Consider the following 18669-nt stretch of genomic DNA (forward strand, 5'->3'; position numbering starts at 1 on the left):
GTTCTATTTATTTCCTGAAACTTAACTGAGCAACTATATCACAGAAGTGAGTTGTGCTTGCTGCTCCCTTGGGTAACTTTGCATGGTGGAGTACCTGTGCCCGTGTGTGTGTGTGTGTGTGTGTGTGTGTGTGTGTGTGTGTGTGTGTGATTTTTGCCTTCGATGTGGGTTGATGATGGATTATCCTAATCTTCGAAGAAAACAATTAAGTTAGAGAGGTAACTGTTATATATTTTAACATCTGAGAACGATGTCTATTTTTCTTTCTCATTTTCTTCAGTTGGTTCTTGCCGTATTATTGGACTCTGTGAAACACTGCCAAATTCTCCTCACCCAGACACAATAGCTACTAGGGATCTGTCCTTCTCTGAGACAAGTCTGGATTTTTACCGCTTCCTGCTGGGCCCATTGGCACAGGTCCTATTTAACTGGGAAATAAATGGAGCTGTCCCAGGTCCTGGGGCAACACTGAGCCCCTGCCTTCCAGATGCTGAAAGCTGCCAGCCAGCCCAGGGCCAGAAGGCCAGGCCAGGGCCACCTTCCCTTAGTTCTTCTCTGCTTCCTTTTCCCCTTCTCCTCTCCTTTTCTGCAGTGCATTTTCCTAATGCCTCCGGGTTTCCTCTCTGTTCATTCTGTTTCTGAATCATGATTACTCAGACACTTGGGATCATCCTTGCTGTGTTTCATCATTGTTTATCCTCTTCCATGAGAAATTTCTTAACTAGATGGTCATCCTGAATAGCTGGAAGGGAATAGCTCTTTTATTTTCTTTTGTATCCGCCCTCCCCTTCCCCAAAGTTCACCATCCCCGGTAGGGTCCAAGATAAAGCAAGGTAGTCACCATTGAATGAATAAATGAATTTCCCAAAAGATGACTCAGATACAATTTTTTTTGTCTCTAGTATTTATGTTGATTTATTTTCTTACTCCATTCCCTAATATCTTATTTCATCAATTCTTTCCTTTCCCAAATCTGTCTTCAACTTCTCTCTTCCTTCTTGGTCCTTGCTCTCAATCTAGAAAAACGTTTCAGACTTATTCATCTGAAACAAATAAATACATGAAGACAAAACAAGACAAACACAACTTGTCACTTGACTCTGCATCCCGTTAATTGATTCAGCATATGTTACTATGCCTACGGTGTGCTGGGAGCTGCAGCGAGTGCCTGATAGAGATGGAACAGTTGCTGCTCTCATGGAGCAAGAGAGGGGACCCCAATAATAAAGAGACAGAAAAGTTCTAGCTACAGCTTTGTTATTCAAGGCCAGGCAGTTTGGTGCCTCTGCCAGAAGACCTTCCACTGACCTGCAGGCTGATGCAGGTGACACAATACGGAGCTGGATTTTAGTCTCCTGGACACCTGGCCCTTCCTATGCCGGCATAGGGGTCCTCAGCAGTCCCACCTCCAGCCCCTCCCCCGTTTCCTTAGAGGAGTAGCCTGTAATTGCTGTCCTTATTCCCTAACCAACAGAAATCTGACCTCAGTTTCCACCACATGACCTCTTTGTAAAGACAAATAGACCCTAATTCTTAATCACAGAACCTTGAGCCTTTGACACTATTGCCCATTTCTCCATCAAGTTCCACCTTCTCTTGTTCTTCTACTATTTTTCTAATTGCTCTTTCTCTGTCTTCCTTCCAGGTTTGTGTTCCAAGCTTCTGATACCAAGCCTTTCTCTTCTCTTCTCTTTTCACTTTGTGTTCCTGGGAAGCAGTCACATCCATTCCCACAGCTTTAGTCACACCTCTCCCCTCCCAGATCCCAAGTTGTCTGAAGATTGTCATTCCCCTATTCCCAAGACCTGGCTTCGGGGGGATGTGACCAGGATCGCAGCACAAGATTCCATGCTTAGGAAGGCCCTCATTAATGTTCTGTGGCCACCATATTGAATTTCTTAAAACTTTCATCTTTGAATTTGAATTTATGTTTTATAAATTTATTAGTTTTCTAGGGCTGCCATAACAAAATACCACAGACTGGATGGCTTAAACAACAGAAATTTATTGTTTCATTGTTTTGGAGACTGGAAGTCCAAGATCAAGGTGCCAGCAAGGTTACTTTCCTCTAAGGCCCCTCTCCTTGGCTTGCACATGGCCTTCCTTGGTGCCTTTTCCCATGGTCATCCCTCTGTGTGCAAAAGTCTCACCTCGTCTTGTAAGGACGCAAGTCAGATAGGATTAGGGCCCATTCATATGAACTCATTTAACCTTAATCACTTCTTCAAAGGCCCCGTCTCCAAATACTGTCATATTTTGAGGTATTGGGGGTTAGGACTTCAATATAGGAAGTTGGGGTGGGGGCACAAGTCTGGTGGGGCAATGGAGCATGCACTGAGGGCTTAGAATCTGGGTTCACTGTGGTTCTGCTTTCTGCTGCCTCCCTGGTAAATGTTCTCAGCTGTCAGCTCCCTGTCTTCTGGTATGTTGACTGCCCAGCTATGCCCTTCTTCTGTCCTGGGAGGGGATCTGGATGCAGGTGCTGGGAGGGTCAGGGTTCAGCCATCTTTGCCCAGGGCTAGCAATGCAATGCATGTTTGGAGGTGATTTAGCAGGGCTGAGCCTTGCACCTACCCCCAATCCTGATATTGAAATCCCTTGGGGGTTACCTGTGTTCTGTGGATTGGGCAGAAGACGGTGGCAAGGGAAACTGACTTCCCTATCTCCTGGCCCTGGGTCAGTCAACCCTTGGAGAATTTGACTAAAGCCATCAAACCTCTCCCCTGGAAAGTTCATATACATAGACATCCAGGAATTCGTACATTTCAGAGGGCACTGGACTTCATGAAGCCGATCCATGGATCCCTTGTGTCTTGGCTATGCCTACCGTTCTAGCTTCTTCTCACTACTGCTCTTACCACACGATAGCCCCCAGAATCATTGCAGTCATTCCCGGAATGTGCCTTATTCCTCCACGCTTCCACATTTTTGCATATGTTCTTTACTTTGTCCGCCATATGCTTTTCTTCATTATCGTTATAATAAACTACTCTACATCCTTCAAAATTAAAATTATATTCTACCTTCTCAGTGAATCCTTATTGTCATTATCTAATCTAAAACCAAGTGTCCCTTTAGGGCCTCTTCGCATCTCTTTTAGATTTATAATGCGAAAGTCTGAGTATTTCCTACCTTGTCTGTCCCTTCTAGATTGCAAGCAGTTTTGAGGGCAATGACTCTGTTTTTACTTCCAGTTTTATTGAGATGTAATAAGTTAAAGGTGTATACCATAATGGTTTGATTTACATGTACTGTGAAGTGATTGCTGCAGTGAGTTTAGTTAGCATCCACCCTCTCATATGGATACCATATAAAGAAGAAGCAAAAACAGACCAGAAGTTTCCTTGTGACTAGAACTCTTAGGATTTATCTCTCAGAAACTTTCCCACGTATCCTACAGCAGCGTTAGCCATGGGCATCATGTCGTACATTCTACCCTGGTGCCTGCCTACTTATCTTCTGACTGGAAGTTTGTTCCCTTGGACCACCTCCCTTCGGTTCCCCAAGAACTGTGTTTGAATCATTGCTATTTTGATAATGCCTGCTGCAGAGTAGAGACAGTAAATATAAATGTTGATCGAAAGCCCAATGAATGTATGCATGAATGAATGACTGAATAAGGAGCAGCACAAGCTTGCGGTGAAGAGCACACACTTTGGAGTCAAACAGTCCTGTGTTTAAATCTTGGCTCTAGCAATGATTAGTATTGTGACCTTAGAGAAATTACTCGTAAACCTCAGTTTCCAAACTTCAGAATGGGGCAAATAGAATTTAGGTCAGAGTAAACTGTTGTCAATGTATATTGACAAGCAACAGCTAGGGCTACCTATCACTCGGTCTTGTCACTCAATTACTGTCTGCTTAAAAGCTATCTTGGAATGAAAAGACAAAATTAAGAGACAATGAAATGGTGTTTTCATGGACGAATTTATTAACAACAAAATCCTCATTAAAGGTCCCCTGGGTGCAAGGCACTATACTAAGACTTGTGGAGAAAGTAAACATAAAGCAGGCCTGCGGAGGGACAGAAGGAGGCTATTTTAGAGTGAAACTCTCAAATGACAGATGCTCTAAGAGAGGGATCAGAGTTCAGAGGAAGAGTTCATTTGTCGCTGGGGGCAATGAGGAAGGCTTCCTGAAACGGGTGGCATTTGGGGTGGACCTTGAAGGACGGGTGGGAAGATGTTCCTGGCACTGGGGGAGGGAAGAAGGAGATGGATGCAGCCATGGGAAGGCAGAGATACCTGGGAGAGAAACGGGAGCTCGGCCATCATAGTGGTGGTGTTGCTGGCCCTGGAAGCTGCAGCCCCAGCCCCTGAAAGTGATGGTTCGTGGCCTCTACCGCACAGGACAATATGCCATTGTTTTCGGCCTCATGAGCCACTGGCACTCTGCCCCAAAGAGGCCATCAGATTCTGACTGCTAAGGCAGAGACTGGCTGGCTGGCGCTGTTGCCTCAGCGCCCCCAGCTCAGCCGCCCTGCTCTCTCTGATGGCTTCACCGCGCCCTGCTGACACGCCGTGCGGGCTCCAAGGCGGGGGTGATGGATTGTGTCCACAGAAACAGGCGCGAGCGGCTGGAAGCAGTGCGCAGAGTTAGGGAAGGACTAATGAATCTCATCACAGATGGCCAGATGGTGTCACTGAGAATGAAACTGCCTGCGGATGAGGGTGAGGATCATACACGGGGCTGTAAAGGCAGTTTGCAAAATATTTCATATTACACGCAGTAATGAAACTAGCTGCTTAACAAAATCAGTGAACTCAGGAATCTCTTTCTGACACCGAGAGATGGAGTTAATCCCACGGCCGCCAGCCGGCATGCGTGCTGCTCTTGGTGCATTTTCCCCACTGGGCTGTGGCCCTGCATAAACCATGGATCTGGGGCACCAGGCTTCCTGAGCTCCTCCATTTACTAATCTGTGACCTCAGGCCATTCATTCAACCTCCCTAAGCTACAGTGTCCTCATTTGTAAACTGGCAATAATATGCCTGCTATGGTGCTGGCTGTAGTGAAAAAATGCCTTACACAATAAAGAACATCTCGGTTGGAGCAGCGCAGCCTGTGCTTTCTCCCCCGATGCCAGCAGGACTTCCTCTCCCATCTTCAGTTCTTTACTCAAGACCCACCTTCATTTGGGGCCCCCTCTGACCACCGAATTAAAACCGCACCCCCCCCAACATTCTTTATGCCCTTCCTGAGTTATTTTTTCGCTATAGCTCTTACTGCTACTGCACATGCTACCTAGCTCACTATTTATGTTTACTGAGTGTCTCCTTACTGGAATTATAAGGTCCAGGAGGTAGTCTCCCCAACGCCCAGATCAGTGTCTGGCCTGGAATATGGACTCTAAATATTTACTGGAAGGGGGGAGTGAGCCACGTCTGCTGACTTGAAACTACTCTCGGTCCAGTCCTATCCTTCTGGGGCCCTGTTTGGGGGACATTTAGACTATCCGTTGGCACCCGCACCCGCAAGCAGAAGGCAGAACTGAAATTGAGGTAGTTTCAGTAGCTCATGATGGAGGACCCCGGCCTTAACGAACTTGAACTCAAAGCTAAAGATTTCTCATCAATCTCATTCGCGCTGCCCCACTCCTTCTTTCTCAGCTCATTAGTCAAAACTGGCCTGAGGGACCCACTGCAGAGCTGGGGAGGGTAAAGAATTCTCTGATTCCTTTTCCTTTCCCCGCGGAAAGCTCTTAGGCAGACAGCGAGGGGGCAACGTGAGCAGGGCGGGGCTGGGCAAAGCTCGCCTCCTCTTGGCCTCGGCGGCCCCGGGCTCCGGAGGCGGCCCCCGCGCCCCTTGCTGCCTGGGCTGCAGGTCGGGAGCGCGCGTCCCCGCCGCACCGCAGCGCCAGGAGCGACTCGCCGAGGCCCCGGCCGCCGGAGGAGGTGGAGGCGGTGGCGACGCTCACGCACCTCGGAGGAGCGGTGCCCTCGGGCCGGGGAGCGCCAGCCGGTAACCGCGGGCGGGACGGGGCGCTCTGGGCCATGCCGAGCCGCGGCACGGGGGTCGGGAGGCTCGGGAGAAGGCAGTCGGGCTCGATTGGGTTTGGCGGTGGTTTTTAGTTGGGGGGGGGGTGTTTGGGAGGATGGGAGCGGGAAGGGGAGGACTGGGGCTTCAGGGTGCCCAGGGGAAGAGTGAGACCGCGTGGAGAGCACCCAAGTTTAAGACCTTGCTCGCAGCCCGCGGACGCAGCCGGTCCGGAAAGGCTGGAGGCGGTGGAGCTCGGAGCTAAGGGCTTGGGCGGGTTTCCTCCTCTCCGCTGGGAGGGCCGTGGAACACCTTCTCCAGCCTGTGAGAAAACTTCCCGCGTCCTGGCCTGCTTGCCACCGCTGTGATCTACAACGGAGAGCCCTTCTGGGCGCGGGGACCCTGCGCGTCCAGGGAAAATGCGCGGTCGGTCGCTGGCCCAGGGTGCACGCCCCCAGCAGCGGGCAGGGTTCCCAGAAGCAACCCTGGCTTGACAGTTAATTCATTTCGTTAGCACTAGGGAGCCTGCCCGCAGGTCATTTTACTGATGAGAGGGAAAGAGCGGTTTCATTTTTCTTCCTTTTCCATCCTTTCTGCATAATTAATTGAGTTAGACAAAAAGGTTGCCTCGTTAGAAACTTGTTTTGAGGCTTTGTGGTTTCCGCAGCAGTTTAGAAGACTTGAGGAATGCCAGCTATTACCCCGGATTTAATCTCATGACAAAAGGAAACATTTCATGGTGTCCTGAAAGCAAAGGGAGCTTGGGGGAAATTGTCCATGCTACCCCAGGGAAAAGAAGGGGACTTCCATATATAAATCCTCATGAAAACCCCAAAGGTAAGTGGTAGTATTGCCAGTTTGCACATGAAAAAAAAATTAGGTTGAGATATGAGAGTTTTCCAACCGAATCCTCCAGTCAATAGTGGGGAGTAGGGGTCTGGAAACTAGTGAGGCTAGTGTCCCTTAGGTACACATGGGGTGCATTACCAAGAATGCAGGCAGGAAAGTGGCCTGGGCCTGCCAAGGGTAAGGTCCAGAATGGAGAGGCTACTGTGAGCTGGGGTGCCCACATCAAGGAGTCAGGCCCTGATCAGGATGATCATGCAGTGTTTATGGAAGATGAGATGATATCAGCAAGTTTGGGAGAAGGCAGAGTTGCTCCCAGTTTAGTTCCTGTGCTCCTGGGAGCACAGAAATAAGACCCCCTTAAGAGGTCTTGAAACCCAAGACTGGGCTGGATTGCTCAAGGCCCAAATAACAGACATCCTAGAGCAGTGTAAGTGTTCACAATCACCTTTCAGCAGGCTTGATAGGGGAGCACCGAACCAGACTTCAAAAGAGGGATATATTGAATCCTGGCAACATTCCAGAGCAGATTTTTAAGGGAGAAAGCTCAAGACCACCTAGGAAAGGATTTGCAAAGACAATTTATACCAAACTAACTTCTTTCTCTCATCTAGCAACTTACCCGGTTGCTTTGGGTCATGCCACATCCATCACTTTTCAAATGTGGGTTATGACTCGTTAGGGTAATATGAATGTAGTGAGTTGCACCAGCATCTTTTAAACACCAAATTAAATAGAAGGGAAGAGAAAACATCAGAGTGCATTGTATATGCAGGGGAGAGTATTGTTTTGTGAAATACGAGTGTGTGTTGTTCTGTGTTGTTTATCCTGCTGCCTCTGTGGGGATGTACTCACCTCTCCCTGGCTGCCCCCATTGATCCTTCAAAGCTCACCCCACTCTGCTTATGGTGGGGGTCACCTTTTACCGTGCAAATTATATCATCTGTGCATTCTAGAAAATGTAGCCTTCCTCCGCCCTATTTCTCTAGGCCTGATACTTTGCCAATGAGAATTCCTCTGAATCCCTTATTTTTGACCTTTTATTTATTTTTTTAAAGTTTTTAATTCCAGTTAGTTAGCATACAGTGTAATATTAGTTTCAAGTGTGTAATATAGTGATTCTGCACTTCCATACATCACCTGGTGCTCATCACAAGTGCCCTCCTTAACCCTCATCACCTATTTCACCCATCCCCCACCCCCTCCCCTCCGGTGACCATCTGTTCTCTATAGCTAAGAGTCTGTTCCTTGGTTTGCCTCTCCCCCCGCCCTTTGCTCATTTGTTTTGTTTCTTGAATTCCACATATGAGTGAAAGCATATGGTATTTGTCTTTCTCTGCCTGACTTCCTTTGCTTAGCGTAATACTCTGTCTAGTTCCAACCATGTCATCGCAAATGGCAAGATTTCATTCTTTTTTTTTTTAAGATTTTTATTTATTTGGAAGAGAGAGAGAAAGGACAAGCAGGGAGAGGGGCAGATGGAGAAGTAGGCTCCGGCTGAGCAGCGAACCTGACTCAGGACTAGATCCCAGGACCCTGGGATCATGACCTGAGCTGAAGGAAGACACTTACCCAACCGAGACACCCAGGCACCCCAAGATTTCATTCTTTTTTATGGATGAGTAATATTCCATTGTATATATACACCACTTCCTCTCTATCCATTCGTCAGTTGATGGACATTTGGGATCTTTCCATTGTTGATAATGCTGCTATAAATATCAGGGTACATGTATCCCTTTGAATTATTGTTTTTGTATTCTTTGGGTAAATAGCTAGTAGTGTGATTACTAGATTGTAGTAGATTCTATTTTTAACTTTTTGAGGAACCTCCATACTGTTTTCCAGAGTGGCTGCACCAGCTTGCATTCCCACCAACAGTGCAAGAGGGTTCCCTTTTCTCTACATCCTCACCAACACCTGTTTTGTGTCTTGTGTAGTTGATTTTAGCAATTCTGACAGGTGTGAGGTGATATCTCATTGTTATTTTGATTTGCATTTCCCTGATGCTCAGTGATGTTGAGCATCTCCTCATGTGTCTGTTGGCCATCTGTATGTCTTCTTTGGGAAAATGTCTATTCGTGTCTTCTGCCCATTTTTTAATTGGATTATTTGTTTTTTGGGTGTTGAGTTTTATAAGTTCTTCATATATTTTGGATACTAATCCTTTATCAGATATGTCATTTGCAAATATATTCTCCCATTCCATAGGCTGCCTTTTAGCTTTGTTGATTGTTTTCTTCACTGTGCAGAATCTTTTTATTTTGATATAGTCCCAATAGTTGGTTTTTGCTTTTGTTTCTCTTGCCTCAGGAGACCTATCTAGAAAAGGTTGATTCAGCCGATGTCAGAGAAATGACTGCCTGTGCTACCTTCAAGGTTTTTTATGGTTTCAGGTCTCACATTTAGGTCTCTAATCCATTTTGAGTTTATTTTTGTGTGTGGTGAAAGTGAATGGTTAGGTTTCATTCTTCTGCATGTAGTTGTCCAGGTTTCCCAGCACCATTTGTTGAAGAGATTGTCTTTTTCCCATTGGATATTCTTTCCTGCTTTATCGAAGATGAGTTGACCATACAGCTGAGGGTCCATTTCTGGGCTCTCTATCCTGTTCCATTGATCTATGTGTCTGTTTTTGTGCCAGTACCATACTATTTTGAATACTACAGCTTTGTAATAGAGCTGGAAGTCCAGAATTGTGAGGCCTCCAGCTTTGCATTTCTTTTTCAAGATTGCTTTGCTATTCGGGGTCTTTTGTGGTTCCGTACAAATTTTAGGATTGTTTGTTCTAGCTCTGAAAAATGCTGTTGGTATTTTGATAGGAATGTGTAGATTGCTTTGGGCAGTAGGTTGCATTTTAACCATAATTGTTCTTTCAATCCATGAGCATGGAATGTCTTTCCATTTCTTGGAGTCATGTTCAATCTCTTTCATCAGTGTTTCATAGTTTTCAGAGTACAGATATTTTACCTCTTTGGTTAGATTTATTCCCAGACCAAACCATTCCTGGCTATCTCTTCATTTTTGATACAGTTGTAAATGGGATTGTTTTCTTAATTTCTCCTTCTGCTGCTTCATTATTAGTGTATAGAAATGCAACAGATTTCTGTACATTGATTTTTGTATCGTGTGACTTCACTGAATTCATTTATCAGTTCTGGTAGTTTTTTGGCAGACTCTTTCAGGTTTTCTACCTAGACTATTATGTCATCTGTGAAGAGTGAAAGTTTAACTTCTTCCTTGCCAATTAGGATGCCTTTTTATTTTTGTTGTCTGATTGCTGTGGCGAGGACTTCCGGAACTATACTGAATAAAAGTGGTGAGAGTGGACGTCCCTGTTGTGTTCCTGATCATAGAAGAAAAGCTCTCACTTTCCCCATTTAGGATGATATTAGCTGTGGGCTTTTCCATATATGGCCTTTATTATGTTTATTATGTTGACGTATGTTCTCTCTAAATCTACTTTGTTGAGGGTTTTTATCAGGAATGAATGTTGTACTTTATCAAATGCTTTTTCTGCATCTGTTGAAATGATCACATGATTCTTTTCCTTTCTTTTATTAATGTGATGTATCATGTTGACGGATTTGTGTAAATTGAACCACCTTGCAGCCCAGGAATAAATCCTACTTGATTGTGTTGAATGATTTTTTTAATGTATCCTCAGATTTGGTCTGCTGAGTATTTTGTTGAGGATTTTTGCAACAATGTTCATCAGAGAAATTGCCCTGTAGTTCTCTTTTTTTGTGGTGTCCTTATCTGGTTTTGTTATCAGGGGAAGGCTGGCCTCATAGAATGAATTGGAAGTTTTCCTTCCATTTCTATTTTCTGGAATAGTTTGAGAAGAATAGGTATTAACTCTTCTTTAAGTGTTTGATAGAATTTACCTGTGAAGCCATCTGGCTCTGGACTTTTGTGTGTTGGGAGTTTTTTGATTATTGATTCAATTTCTTTGCTGGTTATGAGTCTGTTCAAGTTTTCTATTTCTTCCTGTTTCAGTTTTGGTAGGCATATGTTTCTAGGAATTTGTCCATTTCTTCTAGGTGTCCAATTTGTTAGCACGCAGTTTTTCATAGTATTCTCTTATAATTGTTTGTATTTCTGTGGTGTTGGTTATTTCTCCTCTCATTTGTAATTTTATTTATTTGAGCCTTTTTCTTTTTTTCTTGAATAGTCTAGCTAGAGGTTTATCAATTTTGTTGATGTTTTTCAAAGAACCAGCTCCTGGTTTCATTGATCAGTTCTATTTGTCTTTTTAGTTTCTATATCATTTATTTCTGCTATAACCTTTATTATTTCCCTCTTTTTGCTGGCTTTAGGGTTCATTTTTTGTTCTTTTTCTAGCTCCTGTAGGTGTAAGATTCGATTTTGATTTGAGATTTTTCTTGCTTCATAAGGTAGGCCTATTTTACTATAAACTTCCCTCTTTGGACCGCTTTGCTGCATCCCAAAGGTTTTGGACCATTGTGTTTTCATTTTCATTTGTTTCCATATAGTTTTTTTAATTTCTTCTTTTATTTCCTGGTTTGACCAATTCATTATTTAGTAACATGTTATTTAACCTCCATGTATTTGTGGTCTTTCCAGATTTTTTTCTTGTGGTTGGCTTCAAGTTTCATAGTGTTGTGGTCAGCCTAATATGTGATCTCTTCTGGAGAATGTTTATTTTTGACCCTCTAATGTCTTCAGTGTGACAGTGATTTGGCTAGGTGCTTCCTAGTGTAGTGTCCTTTACTTCTCACAGCTAGGTGGCTGTTACTATTTTACATTTTACAAACAGGGCTTCCCAAAGCTAGGGACATACAATAATTCAGTCACTGGTCCCTGCCGCCCATTACGGATGCTCCAAAGTGTGTCCTGCCTTTGCCAGAAGCATTTTACAAAGTCTCATTCTGTCCCTAAGGATAAAGCAGGGGAAGAGAGGAGGTACAACAAGGCTCTGTCCCTGTCCCTGAACCTCTGGGTATTATTCATCAGGAGAAAGACATAGAGGGGACATTTATCAGAGATGTGGCAACTATAAATCTAGGAGGATACTCCATGAGACACATTTTATACCTGGACAAGAGACAATAATACAAAATGTTGAGCTCTCAGAAGGTTGAAGTTCTAGTCCTGCATTTAGGTTCACAGTCAATTTAAAAAGTAAAAGATGGAGTGGCCCCACCAGGCAGCAATTCACGTGAAAGAAAAGAATCCCAGGAATTTCAGTGCCCGCCTCCCCACCCCTGCCAAGCTCTGAATGGACCATAATGTGAAGTGGCTTCTCAGTAGCAAGGACCATAATGTGAAGTAGCTTCTCAGTAGCAAACTTGGGTTGCACTGACAAGGACAGACCTTTTTTTTTTTATAGACATTTGTATGGAGCTTATTATGTGCCAAGCACATTTATGACTGTTTTGTAATTTTATCTCAATCCCGGTATCAACCCCATGAAGTAGGGAAAACAATTATCACCATTCTCATTTAACAGATAAAGAGGCTGAAGCACAGAAGGATTAAGCAATTTGCCTAAGATTACATAGCCAGTAAGTAGTAGAGCGGGGAACCTGGGCCCTTAACCACTACCATCTACCCCCAACCTACAGTGACTGGATCAAGGGAGCCCAGAGTCCCTCCACAAAGCGTCCCCTTCTGGTGGCCCCTTAATAGAGGACAGAAACTAACTTTGCAGCATCCGGAGGAAGGTGACCTGGATGATGAGGGTCTGAAGACTAGGCCATATGAGCAACAGTGAGTGTTTCACCTGCCAGAGAGGAGCCTTGGCCAGTTATAAGGCCAGTCCTCAGATATCTGAGGAAGATGAGTAGGTATGTTCCCAGTATCAGATCAAGCCAATGTTGGGTGATCTTATGTCAGGACTGGCACAGGATTCCCCACCAGTGAGGGAGTACTGACTTGTGTGTCCCTAAATGCCCCTTTCAGTGTTCAAATTTCTCAACTTTATTAGACAGAGTAAAATGAACCTTAAAAATAACTGGAAATTAATAGTCTATCCTAAACATTTGTACGTGTGTGTATGTAAATAGGATACTGAATTAAAGTTTTGACTGAGCCACACATTCAAGTTATCTGAAATTCCAAAGGAAAGTGCTAGGCCACCAAGTAGAAATTTTAATGTAGCTATTTGAGAACTTTTCCATAACTCACAAACCCCATTGGCCACTTCAAGAATATGAGGGTTAAGAGAGGCAGTTGTGTTAAAGAGATTTATTCGGAAAGATCATTTCCTTCATCCCAAACCTAGTGAGGGGGGCCTTTTGAGGAACCACTAGTTCACCTGTAAATGCGTTTCCTGCATTTGGCACTCATGTGGTGGCCTGGGCAGTAGGATCACCTGCCTTCTCAGAGTTCGTTAGGGCAAAAGATGCCGGAGGATTTCCTGTGGGCCAGGTAGGACCATGTGGGAGAGAGGACTGGCCTGGAGCCACTGTAAATTCAGCCCAAGAGTGAGGGCACCCAGCAGCTAGAGTTTCCAGAAATCCAGAGGCTAAGGTAAGAGTGAGCAGTCAGCTGAAGGAAAATGAGTATCCCGAACGCACCCATAAACAGAGTGTGTGAAGACAGTTAATGCAGCCCTGTCCTCCTACTTTGATCTTGTTGATGTGCGAAACTGGCCGGCAGTTGCCCATAAGGTAGAGAAAAAGAAGAGGTCAACTTTCCCCCAGTCCCTGCAGGAGAGCAGCGTACCACAGGACCTCGCTGGCATAGGCCAGGACATTTAATGTTATAATCAGGATGGAGTTTCTTTTATTTCCAGACTGCACATTTGAATTCTTTTGGAACTTTGAAGTGGTTGCTTGAGCAGAAAAGTCATGGGATCTACCCAGGTGTTCGTCCGAGGACAGGGAGGATGAATCCACTGAATCCATATTTAAAGGACAATGGAAGAGGAGAATAAAATTGGCATTTGATCAGGTCCCACAGTTGTGCCGGCTCAGAATATGGATTATATATGCTTGGGTTGAAATAGTAAAGAGTAATGGTCTGTTTGCTTGCTGTTGCATGCACTTCAGACTTGGAGGTAGGAGCATTTAGAAAAAGAAAGAAAATATTTACTTGCCCAGAGTGCAAGGGAGTCAGGCTTCAGAAGACTGGCTCGTCAAATAAAAACACAATAAATACTTGAAAGAAAATACCCCATAATATGAGAGTTCTCAAGTGTCCATTAGTCTCTTGTTAATGATTGAAAGCAACTTTTGCATGTGATCACCACATTCCCCCAAAGTCATGACTTATCTTCAGACATTCCATAGCAAACAATCAGGAAAGAAATTGTTTTTCCTTAGGGACTTCAGGCTTATGGGACATGTTCAAAGTTTTATTATTTTGGGACCAACTTTCAAACAGCATGGTCGTGTTATTTTTGGCTTATCTCAGGGTGCAAAGTGACTTTTCTTCTTGACTGGAGAATAAGAAATGCTTAGTCCTATTAGAAAGAGAGTAAAGTATGCATTTTTGGCTTCTCCTTCCTTGCAAACGTGATTCTTCTATCCATTATGGTGTTGCCGAGGTGTGAAGTAAACAAAAGCAGAAGTTGAGCATCTTTTTATGAAACGCTAAAATTATGGATGTTAAAGTCTGGGTTGAATTGTTGCTTGTGTTACCAAGATCTACGGGATGTTCACATGACTAGAGAACACTAGTAAATTTTATAACCCTTCAAGTGAAAATAATTTATAAGCTTCAGATAACTGTTCTCCTCAAAGATGCCTTTGTTTTCCTCACGTCCTCGGTAACAGCAAAAACAACAATTAAAGGCAAAGGTGGGGCAAGCTGAAGGAGCTGCTCCCTACAGGTCAACTCTACGGTTGCCTGGTTGATCAAGAAGGAAAACTTTGAGATAACTGAGGATATGTGGGTGTATATAGCACCTGTCTTTCTATAAACCTTTGTGCAGATTTTCCCCCAAAATATAATTCTCTTGTGTGAATCAAAAAACAAAAAACAACCAAAGAAAAAGGAAAGAAACAGATGAGGATCTGGAGATCCGGAAACTGTATCATGTAAACCGACATATACTCCTACCAGGGCTCCTCTAAAATCTCCATTAAGTTGCCTCAACAAGAGAGGATGGTTAACCCGTATTTCTGGGCGCCTGAAGCAGAGGCCAAGGCTACCAGCAGCAAGTCTGGGTTTATCTTGAACATTCATTTGATATTTGCAGTTTACTCTATAACATATCTGTACTTATTTACTATAAAAAAATCATCTTTCAAGTCTTCTTTTAAAACTGATGCTCCAGGAGGATGAGCCAGGTATGTCCCGAGACTTGGGGGGCTAACATCCCCAGTACCTAGGCAGGCAGAGCGGGGAACCGGCTTTCTGACCCTCCCTGTGGTAGGTTCCCTCTGGCTCTCTTCCGACCGGCCCTCCCTGCAGACGAGGAGGCCCCAGGGAGCCCGGAGCCTGGCTGGCCTTGCTCTACCAGACTACGATTGCTTATCATCAGGGATTGTAGGAGGTCGGCAGTGGGCAAGGCAGGAGGAGAGACTAGAAAAGACACACCGCTTAATTTCAGAATCCCAGGGGGATGTCTTATCCTGAGGAGGATAAGACAATCATTAGAAAATTTAGCCTTCTGGTGGCTCTGTCTGGAGCCCTTACATAAACCTCTACTTTAGTTTACATTTCCTTTTCTGTGGAACAGAGATATTGCAATACCTGGTCCTTCTCCTTTTGGCTTGTGTTGTCAAAAGAACGATTCAGCTTGGGGCCGTAAATAACAGTGTGTGCTGTTTGGAGACAGATAGCATGAGCAATAAATACAAAGTCGGCTTGTTTGCCAGATCATCCTCAAAGTGATTTAAGATATGGCCAGTCTCACTCTCCTTAGCCCTATTATGCCAAGTGTTTCCCAAACTCTGCTAATTAAAACGGATATGGTGCTTGTTTCCCTAGTACTGTTAAAATGGTAATTCACCTGGCTGTGATGTTTTATAATAGCAGCTCTATAAATCAGCAGAAGAGTTCGGTGAGAGGCCAAGTCTGATCCTGAGGGAGTCTGACTTATACTCTCCTTACTAAAGTGAGAGATTCAGGTACTCCATGTGACGGGATTTGAAGGAAGGGACACAGTCCTCTTGGGCTTGGGCAGGACTCTGTGGGGGAAGTGGTGACTGAGCTCTATTCTCAAAGGTTGGCAGGCATCCTGAGTGAGGGGTAGATGGCAATCCAGGTTGGCAGGTGGAATAGAGTGGGCAAAGGCTCAGAGGACTGCCTGTCTTTGAGCCTTCCCCCACCTGGCTCCTTTGCTATAAGGAGCCTCCCTTTTGTGATGAGCCTGTTCACCTATTGTCTGCCTGTGTCATCAGGTTTTTGTGTTGCACCTTAACCTCTGTGCGTGTGTATTTGAAGGGGTGACTTCAACAGAGGAGAACTTGGTTTCAAAGACAAGCCCAGATTCTTTGAGGGCACAGGCCTTGACGTTTCAACATCCACTACATCTTTCATAGTTGAGCTCATTGTGTTTAAAATACCCTTGTTGGGCTGAATTGACCCATACTAATTTTAGCATGTACAAAACTAATGCTCTTTCTTCTTGAAAGACATGTTGATGGGAATGTCATAAATGTATTTGGCAAAGACAACATATAGTGGGATAGATTAATAACATTTTAAAAATGGTTTTCTTTCCAGAAATATATTTGTTGTTTAGTTACAGTAGAAGTGGTTGGTATAATGTAAGTCATTTTTAATGGACTTTCTAGGACAGTGTATTTAATTCATCTAAGCTGTATTAGTTCACTAGGGCTGTCAAAACAGAAATACCAAAGACTGAGTGGCTTAAACGACAGAAATTTATTTTCTTACAGTTCTAGAGACTGGAAGTCCAAGATCAAGGGGTCAGAGTTGGTTTCCTCTGTGAACTAAGGGAAGGATCTGTTCAGGCCTTTTTCCTTGGTTTGTAGGTGACCTTCCTCTTGCTGTCTCCTTCACACGGTTGTCCCTCTGTGCCCAGGTGGCCTTGGTGTCTCTCTGTGTCCTTATCACTTCCTGTAAGAACACCAGTCAGATTGGATTAGGGCCCATCCTAATGGCTTCATTTGAACTTGCTTCTTAAAGACCCTGTCTTCAAATATAGCCACATTCTGAGGTATGCGGGGGTTAGGGCTACAACATACAAATTTTAGGGGGACACAGTTCAGCCTGTGAAAGCACCATACCCGGGTTGTACTGTATATATATACACACTCAGGTGCACACACACACAGTTTTTACAAATAGACACACATCATTGATTTTGTGATGCAAATGGAAAGCATCTTGGTATTAAGTTACAGAATCATAGATTCTGTAGAAAAAAATCTCACCACGTCCCTTTCGGTCCTTTCCTTTGCTTTCAGAGAGAATGAAGATTTAAGCTGCTTCAGGCAGCTAGCATGTGAGCTCAGTGGACAGAGGTGGTGTGATGCACACCCACATAAAACTGCCTGCTTCTTTTGAAAATGTTGGTCAGCCTGCCACCTTTCCTTTCTTGCAGAGGGCCACCTTTCCTATGAGATTATCTCTTCCTCACTTGGAAGGTGCTTCAAATGACTTTTTTCTTATAAGGATGCTAATTATTAATAATAGTCATTTTCAAAAAATGTCCTTATTTGGCAAAATAAAAATGTCGGCAGTCCCGTTTCCCAGGTCCACGAATTCTAGCTGGTCTCCAGTTAACATTCCCCAGACGCTAGAGCTAGCGTTAGGAGATTACATGCTTCCTCTTTGTGACTTTATTACTATTTTTTTAAGATTTATTTATTTATTTGAGAGAGGGAGAGTGAGCATGTGCGTGAGCTGGGGGGAAAAGGCAGAGGCAGAGGGAGAGGCCTCACTGAGTACAGAGCCCTGCAGGGGGCTTGAACTCACATTCCTGAGGTTAGGACCTGAGCAGAAATCAAGAGCCGGCCGCTTAACCGGCTGGACCACCCAGGTGCCCTGTCCTCTTAGTGACTCTAAATGTAATCCACAAGAATGCTCTGGAAGCTTTGGAACGGTAACTGATACTGGACTTCCGCTGCAATGAGGTTGGCTGATGACAGGGACTATAGAAGGTGAAGCTGGTCACAAGGAGGGCTTGGGAAGCGGTCATGGAGAAGGAGGATTCCCCACGGCTTAGACAGAATGTTCCTTTTACACGGAAAGGAATCACCACAGAGTCTCTCAAAAAGAGCAGAGCTGAATACAACTTGAAGTTTGGCCATAGAGGAAGGACGCCCCCTGCCCCCGGGGAGGGGTGCCTGGACGTCCCCAGGGGGGTCTTTTGTTTTGGGGAGCTCTCAGTTACACTTCCCTCAAGTACATTGGGTGGGAAGTGCTGATTTTTATTATTTTCTTATTAAGAAAGTTTTTAGAACTTTAAAAAATTTTGGTAAAATGTATATAACGTTAACGTTCACATTGTTGTGCAACCATCACCACTACCTGTCTCCAGAACTATTCATCATCCCAAGTTGAAACTCTGTATCCACCCAATAATAACTTCCCATTCCCTGCTTCTCCCAGCCCTCCACAGCCACAATTCTACTTTCTGTCTCCATGAATGTGAGTACTCTAGGTACCGCATATAACGGCAATCATGCAATATTTGCCCTTGTGTGTCTGGCTTATTTCACATAGCATCATGTTTTGAAGGTTCATCCGTGTTGTAGCGTGTGTCAGAATTTCTTTTTAAGGCTGAATAATATTCCACTGCATGTACATACTGTATTTTGTTTATCCACTCATCTGCCAATCTATATTTGGATGGCTTCCATCTTATGGCTATTGTGAATGATGTTGCCATGGACCTTGGTATACAAATATCTGTTGGCGTCTCGGCTTTCAGTTCTTTGGGGAATATTCCCAGAGGCGAAATTGCTG

At 44.3% G+C, this 18669-nt stretch overlaps 1 protein-coding gene across 3 annotated transcripts in view; it reads left to right on the forward strand.

The window, feature by feature from the left end:
* Window positions 1–4615: 4615 nt before the first annotated feature.
* Window positions 4616–18669, forward strand: part of MRAP2 (melanocortin 2 receptor accessory protein 2) — a 48821-nt gene continuing 34767 nt past the window's right edge. Inside the window, exon 1 of one of the 3 annotated variants that reach the window (XM_073893478.1) lies at window positions 4616–4670. The gene's annotated coding sequence lies outside the window, so the exon portion shown is untranslated. Of the gene's footprint in view, window positions 4671–5744; window positions 5962–6677; window positions 6814–18669 lie in introns of those variants that run through there. The other 2 variants (XM_025859985.2, XM_073893477.1) reach the window with 2 other exon arrangements.

This window comes from Callorhinus ursinus, unplaced genomic scaffold, assembly GCF_003265705.2.
Source record: "Callorhinus ursinus isolate GAN/ISIS: 27379988/994484 unplaced genomic scaffold, GSC_fseal_2.0 scaffold6, whole genome shotgun sequence".
Lineage (NCBI taxonomy): Eukaryota > Metazoa > Chordata > Mammalia > Carnivora > Otariidae > Callorhinus > Callorhinus ursinus.